The sequence below is a fragment of the Lycium barbarum genome, chromosome 1 (genome assembly GCF_019175385.1).
Source record: "Lycium barbarum isolate Lr01 chromosome 1, ASM1917538v2, whole genome shotgun sequence".
In the NCBI taxonomy this organism is placed as follows: Eukaryota; Viridiplantae; Streptophyta; class Magnoliopsida; order Solanales; family Solanaceae; genus Lycium; species Lycium barbarum.
This window is the reverse complement of record NC_083337.1, coordinates 163,072,410-163,083,398: the sequence shown is the minus strand read 5'-3', so window position 1 is coordinate 163,083,398 and position 10,989 is coordinate 163,072,410. Positions and strand designations below refer to the sequence as shown.

At 34.5% G+C, this 10,989-nt stretch overlaps 1 long non-coding RNA gene across 1 annotated transcript; it reads right to left on the bottom strand.

Moving 5' to 3' along the window:
• Positions 1-5,564: 5,564 nt before the first annotated feature.
• On the bottom strand, positions 5,565-8,490 carry LOC132626136 (uncharacterized). Its single transcript, XR_009577085.1, has 3 exons — positions 8,111-8,490; positions 7,224-7,270; positions 5,565-5,828 (listed from the first exon to the last, which is right to left on the bottom strand). It is a non-coding gene; the product is annotated as an uncharacterized LOC132626136 (long non-coding RNA).
• Between the last annotated feature and the right edge of the window lie 2,499 nt (positions 8,491-10,989).

Genomic DNA, 10,989 nt, shown 5'->3' with positions numbered 1-10,989 from the left:
TGGTGGGAGATAAGTACCCTCTTAATTAGAGTTTTTATAATCGAATTTTGCAACTAGAGGCATTTTGGCAAACTCAAAAGTGAAATTTTATGATGCAAATTTAAATTAATTAAATTTCACGTCCAAAACAAGTATCGAAAAGCCGACATTAGAAGAACACAAAAAAAGTGCAAAAACAATATACTGTAGTAATAAGTATCCAAAATAATCATTAGCTTGTTCATTTTGTCTAGTCACTTCTTTTGCTATATATGATTAATTAGATGCCTTATGCTGGTTTCTTTAACAAATGTTCTTGGAAAAAAAGAGAATGTTTGAAAGAAGTCTATATATTAAAAAGATCGGAAAAGGGCCTAAAATGCCCTCGAACTATTGAAAATGAACCAAAAATACCCTTCATTCACCTTTCAACCCCCAAATACCCTTATCATCCACCTATTGGGTCTAAAATACCCTTATCACTAACAGAATCTTTTCATTAAACACGTGTCATTTTTCTATTGGTTGGATTATAAAATTAATTAAACTAATTAACTTTTGCAATATTGACCAGATAGTGCCCCCACGCCCCGACCCGACCCCCCCCCCCCGGTGAAAAAAAAAAGTTTGACATTTTTTTTGCACCCCACCCCGCACCCCTACCCCCCAGACGCAAAAAAAAATTAATATTTTTGAAAAAAAAAAGTTTTGACGTTTTTTTTGGGTTTTTTTAGCTGGGAGGGGAGGGGGCGTAGGGTGCGGGGTTTGGGGGTGGGGGGAGGGGGAGGGTGTGGGGTGGAAAAAAAAGTCAACTTTTTTTTTCAGCTGGGAGGGGGGGGGAGGTGTAGGGTGCGGGGTGGGGTGTAAAAAAAATATTGTTACGCTTCTCAACTTCCTAGTAAAAAGCACAAGTACTGTGAAATGTCTTGATAAATTAAAATGTCTAATGTAATTGAGTTACCAAAAAAAAAATATCTCACCCTAAAAACATGGTATATTTTCAACCAAAAATCTAAAAGGCACAAATGTAGACTACAATATTTTTTTTGCACCCCACCCCGCACCCTACACCTCCCCCGCACCCCCCCCCCCACCCCCCAAAAATCTAAAAGGCACAAGTTAACTTTTTTTCCACCCCGCACCCTCCCCCTACGCCCCCCTCCCCTCCCAGCTAAAAAACCCAAAAAAAAACGTCAAAACCTTTTTTTTCAAAAATATTAATTTTTTTTGCGTCGGGGGGGGGGGGGGGGGGTAGGGGTGCGGGGTGGGGTGCAAAAAAAAATGTCAACTTTTTTTTCAAAAAAAAATAAATAAATTCACCGGGGTGGGGGGTCGGGGGGGCACTTGGGTTATCTGGTCAATTAGTTTAATTATTTTTATAAGCCAACCAATAAAAAAATGCCACGTGTTTGACCAGAATATTCTGTTAGCAATAGGGGTATTTTAGACCCAATAGGTGGATGGTAAGGGTATTTGGGGGCTGAAAGGTGGATGGAGGGTATTTTTGCTCCATTTTTAATAGTTCGAGGGTATTTTAGGCCCTTTTCCGTAAAAAGATTCATAAATAATTTTTCAGTAAATTTTATTTTTTATCTTAGTTATTTGAGGAAAGTTTTAGTTTCACCATTGTATTTGACCTGGGAAAAAAACAAAAAATTACTAGTATTGAAAGCATGCTGCAAAGGGTTTAAAGGACGTGGCAAAAATTAATTGGCATAATTATATCCTCCTCTCAAGAAGAAAATTAAAAAAATTATGTGTTTGGAAGGGATGTACGCACGCAGAGGTATGATGAATAAGTAAATTCATGAAACGTGTGATCACATTTTTTTTCTAAATAGTTTTTAGCATTTTTGCCTCATTTAGACTAATTTTTATGTAGTTGGACTTCTAAAGCCACCAAATGAAGAAAACTCACCACGTTGATACTTTATGCCTGACCTGTATTATCAACAACGTATCAAAATGTTTCTTATTCAATAAAAAATTAATCTAACTCTCGAATGTTTTTAGATGAAATAGTTCCCTAACATCAAAAAAAATATAGTAGTATTGAAATAATCTGTGTCAGCTTTAAGAGATTTTTGAAACCCCCTATAACTTTACAATATAAAATAAAATAATTAGTAATGCATGTCAAACATGATCATACTGTTTCTCACTCTCAGAACCTGCAATTACAAAATAGATGAATAAAAAATTTGTAGCACCAAATTTCATAGATAATGACTTTGGCGACAACTTTTTCACAAAACAAATACATTTTCAAGGTGGCAAACACCTTGTAGTAAGTCTTTTCAGCTTCTGAACCTTTTAAAAAAAAATTATCATCTTTAATCACCGCATTTTATCTGAGAGAAGAGGAAAATTTTACGAGAAATTGCTAAAAATCATACTAGGGAGGTGTGGTTCATTAAGTTTGAAAGATTTCAATTGTTAGTACTAGTTTTCAATTTTCAAAAATATTATACTAATAAATACATCCAAATATATTTGATATGGTCCCATTTTTGCAGTTTGATAACTTTTGTATTACTCGTAAGTCTTAAGTTATGTTTAATGAACAAAATTTAGAATAGACAATTAAAATCTATAATAATGATTTATAAAATTGATTTTTCAGACTTGATGATTAACCAAGCTTTAACAATAATATATAAAAATAGCAAATTAAATCAAAACATTAATGATATTTCATTCTAATATAAGAGTCTCGTTATTTGTTTAAAAAGAAAAATAATTAAAAGCATCAAACAAAATATTATCACAAGCAATATGTCACACACTACAAAATTTAAATATGTTTGCACACTTCAACAAACTAATTTTATAGTAACATTTCACTTACGATGTGTGTTGTGTGGTACTAATGAAGTTGCACAATAACTTACGATAAGAACAAGTTCTTTGATCAAGGTTTATAATATACATTAACAGAATATCTCGGTTTAAGTTTATTAATCATAAAGAGTTTGTGTGTTAACATGCTGCGGCTAGGGCACATTCATATTGGAATTCATAGACAAGGCTGACTTAAACGTAGGGTCAATTAAGGCAATTGCTACAAGCCTAAGAAATTGAAGGTCACAAGTGGACCAATTCATTCTAAATAGTGGTAAAATCATGAGATCACTAGATGATGTGAATTTAGAAAAGGATATGTGAAGCCACTTTTTTACTTCAAATAGGATTTGAACTATTCAGAATTATTATTGACATTCCATTTAGTGATACAAATTGAGATTACTAGATGGTGAAAATTTTAAGAAGCATTATGTCGACTTTGAATGTTTCCTAAAACGTTATATAAGCATTTGTGAATGGTATAGATTTGTGTAATATGGCTCAAACACCATCCTTATAAATAAATTGAATTTAATATACGTATAAATCTTAACTTATAAATTCAAACTACTCATTGAGAAGAATGCTATAGGCATGACAATTTAAAGTTGTTAATGATACCTAATATAGTTGTCAATTTACTAGCCAAAGTTTCAATCAATCGTATTAGAGCAAGAGATCTTAAAGTGGCTCCAACCCTAATTTATTTTGGCAAATCAATATAGAACAATAAACAGGTGGCCTGAAATTGCACCACCATGCCACCACCACCGCAAGGCGCATTTCGGTTCAATTCTTCCATCAACTGATAGATATCTCCTAGATCTATCAGAACCCTATAATTTCATGCATCAACTCTGACTTGATGTCTTTGGCGAGGTCACCTAAGTTATTTATATCGGTCTCCTAGCCCTATTAGATGTTCCGTTTGACACTTGTGCTTGTCAAATGGACCAACAAAGAATATGATGAGTCTAGTTTACCGGATTAATTCTTTCCGGCGAGGCAGTTCCTTGAGATTTTCACAATTCTATCATTCGGCAAAACAAAAAGGTACTCAAAGGGTCTTTGTTCGAGACATCAACGGAGTGCAAAGAAATTTCATTATTTAAGTAAAAAAAGATCTTAAGGAACATCATATGCTTCCTAAGAATGGCTTTGGCATGCGTGATACGCAAATACAACTGAATGAGGAGTACCCAATCGAAGAACACCTAAAAATCAATATATGTGTTGTGTGCTATGTGCTGTATTTAGCATCCACAGTCAGCTATTTTCCAAGACAGTTGATGTGCCAGTTGTCCAAGATTGGCAAGCAGCGATAATTTCACAAGGGAGAGTTATTGGTGGAGGAAGCTTATCGAACTCATCAGATGAGATAGATGATGATGCTAAGAATGTTATATCCCGTATTTTTGTACGTTGGATTATTCGTAAGCTGGGCGACTTAAGCTCAAGGACAAGATTATTTTGAGATATGAGACAAGGACCTTTTAATCCCTATTTTTAATAAGTGTACGATTTACTTGTAAATTACAATTAGTGTGGAAATATTAGTGGAGATTAGGGATTAATTAACCATGATTAGATTATTAAGTGGGGATTTATAATTAATTAAGTCAATTAATGCACTAAGTGGGCCCCACTACAACATGGCCAAATCTAATTGGTCCATGTCATAGTGGGACACATGTCAATGATGATTGGATGAGTGGGACACGTGTAAGGTTTGTGGGCAGCCTATATAAGGCATTGTAATGACTCATTAGTCATATTTTCCATTCCCAAATTTAGTGAAAGAGAGATAAGTTCTTAAACTAGAGAGAGAAGCTCATGGCCATGGCAACTCACGGCCATGGCTGATCATGAATTAGTTCATGATTTTGAAAGCAAGAAATTAGTTTCTAAGGTGTTCTACATATTCTAAAGTGATTGGCAACGTGAATTGAATCCTTGGGGCAGCAAGAACACTTGCAAATTTTAATCCGCAAATTTCAGCAACGTTAGGAGACCAAGCTTACTAAGGTAAGATTTAATCCTCTCCTACATGTTTTAGAAATAATTTGGTCTTTGTATGAATTGGTGGATGTGGAATAGGATGTAAGAATTGTGTATGTTGATGTTGAGACTTTGTTTGGGCCGTATAGGGGTTGTTTTAATCTAATAATGATGAGTTAAATTTAATTGGTATTGTTGTTGTTGTTGTCATGGATTAAATGATGGAAGTAAAGGAATTTGATGGTTAAAGTTGAAGTTATATATATTTAGTGGGTTGTTCTTGTTGAATTGAGGGATTAAGGGTTATGATTATGTATTGTGTTGTGTTGTTGATCTTGTGAAATTGGAGAACTAAGTGTAGTTAAGACTTATATTGTGTTGTTGTAATCGATGGGCTGTTTTAGGACTTGTTGTAATGTTAAGATAATTTTCTTGCATATAAGAGTTGAGGCATTTGTTGTGTTGTTGCTAATGTGAATCACTAATTGGATAAGAAAGGAATGTATAAGATATCGTATGCGAAGCGTATGTGGCTTGTTGGGTGCATATTTTAGATATTTGAGGTGTATCGAGCATGGTTATGTTATGTGGGTTGTTTTGGGGTATCCTCGTGTCACACCCTAACCTTACTAGGGTGTGATGGGCACCCGACCCCACATCCGGAGCCGAGCGGACCCGCTGACTTTTATTACATACATAATCTGTTCGAACTCTGAAAATCAAATAAAAGTAAAATACTGCTTTCGAAATCTTTCTTTTATCGTTCTCAAAATTAAACAAAATCCGTAATTATATAAAATTTATTACATAACACAGAATGACACATCGGCTGATGGAGCCGCTTACAGACTGACGACCAATACCCACGACGCTGTCTGCAAAGTCTCTAACATCAATCCAGAAATCATAACATACAAACTCTGACTCGGCAACGCTCCAGAAGCAAATGGAGCTCGCCAATCCTGCTGAAACCTCTTCTGACAAATCTTCTATTCATCTGTAGGTACCTGCGCGACATGAAACGCAGCCCCCAAAGAAAGGGGGTCAGTACGGAATATGTACTGAGTATGTAAGGCATAAGATACAGAAAACGGAACCATAATCAAAGCAGACACTACAGAAGGTTCGTACATTACCCAGAATACCAAGTACTTACTTTCCAGACGCGAATCATGTATCAGAAGAAGTACAGACCCAGAATATCAAGATGCTGTTTTTTTTCTTTTCTTTTCAGACATAAAACATGGATGCCAATGTCATACGTATTATAATAATGCCGCGGAACGTACGGCCCGATCCATCCATATACATACATACACATATATCGCTGCGGAACGTGCAGCCCGATCCATATAACATATCACATGTGTAAATAACGTGTCCCGGCCCTCGAGTGAGGGACTCGGTGAATAGAATCATGTATGTCAACATCGTATATCACATATGCATAACGTGTCCCGACCCTCGAACGAGGGACTCGGTGGATAGAAATCATGCATGTCACATCAACTATCATGTATGCATGTAACGTGTCCCGGCCCGCCAGTGAGGGACTCGGTGGATAACGTGTCCCAGCCCTTCAATAAGGGACTCGGTAGAGGGGATCCGGTCCGGATCTGGCGCCATCATCATATAACGTGTCCCGGCCCTCTACTGGTGGGTCTCGGTGAACAATGCAGTAGAATACGCACGAGAACATGTCCTGGCCCGGGACTCAGTGAACAGACATACAAAGACTTGCACGAACAGAGTAGTGCGAAACCATATGCACACAAATCAAGACTCAATAGATACGTACACTTACTGACATTTGAAGGCTCAGAAACAAGTTTCAGGTCAATCCGACTTCGTATGAGAAAGTTACAAACGTTTGAAGTACAGAGCGTTCTATAAGCATTTTAGAGCAAATCTGAGATCTTTTCCGAAGGTTAGGGACATTATGACTTACAAAATTCTTCAGAAACAAAACTCTTATTCTTATTTCGTTACTCAATCGTATCACAAACTGGATCATATCAGACATACACATATCAGAAGTGAATCAGAATCGTAGGCAGACTCGGAACATATTAAATAGAACTTCAGAAACAAATCTCTTCCGAATATCGTATGGATCAAATCAAATGTAACTTTCAGAATCATATGTACATATCAAAATATATTAAAGACTCCATGGAATAGTTAAACGTACTATCATTTGGAAATCAAAATGTTAATCATAGCAAATATCTTCTGAATGCCATTCAGAAACGTACCAAACAAAACTTCGGACATTAACACATACGAAACTCTTTAGGGACAAACTTAGAATCCAAGAGTGGAATTACCCCAAAGTGTACATCACATCATACCTTATGTGGCTCTAGGACATGCCAAAGAAAGAAAGGGTAAGCCTTACATACCTGTGCCACGCCTTACTAGCTACGCTTATTTGTCCAAATTCGCTAATCTACATTCAAGAAAATTGACATAATTATCAAACACATTGCCATATACTTACTTTAGCCTTCCAAATGAATTTACTTATATTCTGCCGAAATTTCGGCAGCACCTCCCCTGTAAATATACCATCCCCGAGAATACAACTCGGCCAATTTTAACAACAATCCGAGAATGGGACTCGGCCACATTATTAACAACAATGCCAACAATTATTCTAGCAACACTATAATATTCAAAATGATCCAATTAACATACAATGCCACCCGCACCTTACCAACTTTAATGAAAACATTAGCAACATATTTTCTCTCATACTAGATTCATAACCATATCAATAATCACACATTAACAACGCCGTATTCATACAAATGTAAGAATTCATACTAATGTCACATTAACTTTCACAACGATATCACAACAATTACAACTTCACTCCAAACCAACAAACCTTCGTTTTCATCTTTTCTATGCATTATAACAACAAGCAACATATTACATAAAATTAATTTAATCTTCTCACACAACACAACACACACACACACACGGCCAAACATACACACACATGGCCACAACTCCTTCAATGATCACAACTTCACTTCCAAGTTACCAACCTTCATTTAACCTTATGGAATCCACAACACAACAACAATCAACTACTAAATAAATTCAATTCATTTTTCCACACACACCCCATTCGGCCGCCACTATATATATATATATATATATATATATATATATATATATATATATATATATATATATATATATCCCATGAATTTCATCCGCTTTTACATACTACAACACACATAATCATCCATAACACATAAAAAGAGGATTAAATCTTTACCTTTTTCCTTCAACTTCTCATTCGACTATGATCATGAACTTGCAACAAGGAAAGGTTTTCTTGCTCCAACAACCACTTCATGTTAATTAGGGCCTTCAACTTAGTTGTTTTGCTAGAAGAGAATATTTTTTTTTATCAAGATTTTCCAAGTTCTTATTTTTCCAAGCATGGCCGAATGGAGTAGTCCTGCTTTGCTCTCCAAGTCTCTTTTTCTTTTATCTTTCTAAAGATGAAGACAAGCATGCCTTATTTATCCTTTTCTTTCCACCACTTATCTATAGTTATCTTTAAGTCCCTCAAGTATAAGAATTAAACACATGACCTTATCCTTTCTCTCCAACTTTCTAGATTTTTTTTTTTTTTTGAATTTTCTAACATGGTCAAAGAAGACCAAGTGTCTTCTTTTGTACACTTTAGTCCCCAAACAATGTGGGCATATACTTATGCCACACGGCCAACATGGAAATTTCAAGAATTTTCCTGAACACTTGTGAAATTACCATTTTGCCCCTAGGCTTCCACAATATTACCATAAACCATTTTACAAATTTTTTCTTTTTGCCCTTAACCTTTCTCAATATTTCCATACTAATAATGTTCATAAGTAACATTCATAACCACTTGTACATTAAAATAATTTTGGAAAAATGGTCTTGCCTTCAACATACCACGACTACCCCGAATTTTCCGAACGTATAAAATGCGGGTTATAACACCTCGGATCTTGTTTTAACTAGTTCTTGGTACGATAACTTAGACGTGCCTTGGTTGATGATATGTTGGTTGTTGTGTAGTTGGCCTAAATGTGAGGGAATTGAGCGATATAGGGGAAGTGCTGCCCAATTGTCTAGAAATAAGCTACTAACGTAGAAATATGTTTTATGCCTATCCGTAGCTTAACCATAGTTTTGACGTCTTAATATAGGTTGAGACACTTCGGGCAGCATATACGTATTGTATCGCGGATAAGCGTTAAAGGTATGTGAAGCTAACCCTTCTTTCTTTTTGGCATGATCTTTATGAAACAAACAGACGACGTATCTATGACTCCAAAGAATCTCCTATTCTTAGAGCCACTAGGATGGCTAATGTTCTTGATTCCCAGAACTTATTTTATTATGTCTTGATACATGTCTATGATTTCAAGCGTCCTATTTTGATATAATCCATTGTGACATTCGAAGGGTACTTGATATGATTATTGTCTTGATTTTCAAATGAAAGTTCATTTTGATTATTCTATCGAGTCTCAGATATGACTTAGTTTGCATATGGTTGCTCACTACTCTGCTCGTGCATGCCTCGATGTCTTTCACCAGTACAAGTTCTTAAGACTGAAACTAGAATCCGTCATAAGAAGATCCCTACCACAGAGCGAATCAACCTGCAAAAGAAAGGAGATAGTTATTGTAAAGAGTATCAAGAATATAATACATGTTGTAAAGATAAGCCAGAAATAAAAAATTTAACTCTAGAAGAAGAAATTCTAGGAAAAGAGGATTCGTTAGAAAAAGATTATACTCTAATAGATATAGAAACAGAGTTATATAATTTTAAAACAGGAATAGGAAGAATAGGAGTAATAAAGAATCAAAAAGACCTAGATAATATAATAAAAATACTAGATGAAATAGAAATTATAGGAGAAAAAACATTAAAACATTGGAAAAATAATAGGATTGTATGTAAATTAGATATAATAAATCCAGACTATATAATTAAAACAGCTTCGATTGAAGCAACAAATCAAGATGTAGAAGATTTAAAGTACAAATAAAAGAACTATTGGATTTAGGAGTAATACGGAGATCTACTTCTAAACATAGATTTGCAGCATTTATGGTAAGAAATCATAGCGAAATAGTAAGAGGAAAAGCAAGAATGGTAATAAACTATAAAAGATTTTATGATAATACTAGGACAGATGGATATAAGTTACCAGACAAAACAGAGTTAATAAATAGAATACAAGGAAAGAAAATATTTAGTAAATTTGATTGTAAATCAGGATATTGGCAGGTACGAATGCATGAAGAAAGCATAGAATGAACTTCATTCACCTGTCCTGAAGGACATTTTGAATGGTTAGTAATGTCATTTGTATTAAAGACAGCTCCACCAATTTTTCAAAGAAAAATGGATAGTATATTTGGAGAATACAAAAGGTTTGTATTAGTATATGTAGATGATATACTAGTATTTAGTAGAGATATTAAAGAACACTTAGGACACCTACAAACGGTATTTAGACTATTTGTAGAAAATGGAATAATAATTAGTAGGAAAAAAAATGAAATTATGTAAAAATTATATAAACTTTTTAGGAGTAGTACTAGGAGAAGGTAAAATAAAGTTACAACCTCATATAGCCAAAAAAGCTTTAGAAATGCCAGATAAGTTAGACAATGTTCAAGAATTACAATTTTTTTTAGGAATAGTCAATTATGCTAGAAATTTTATAAAAGATTTTGGAAAAATAGCAGGACCATTGTATTCAAAGACTGGATCTAATGATCAAAAACACTTTAATACAGAAGACATTAAATTAGTACAAAAAATAAAAAACATTCTCGATTTAAACATGCCTCTAGAAACAAACTATTTAATTATTGAAACAGACGGTAGTTTTGAAGGATGGGGAGCAGTACTAAAAGCAAAACTCAATAAATATAGTAATAAAAATGAAGAAAAGATATGTGTTTATCAAAGTGGTTAGTATAAAGAAAAGGGAAATATGAGTAGTATAGATGCAGAGATTTTAGCTGTAATATATGGATTAAATAGTTTTAGACTATATATCCTAAATGAACCAGATATACTAGTTAGAACAGACTGCGAAACTCTAGTTAAATTCTATCAAAAGATAAATGATAAAAATA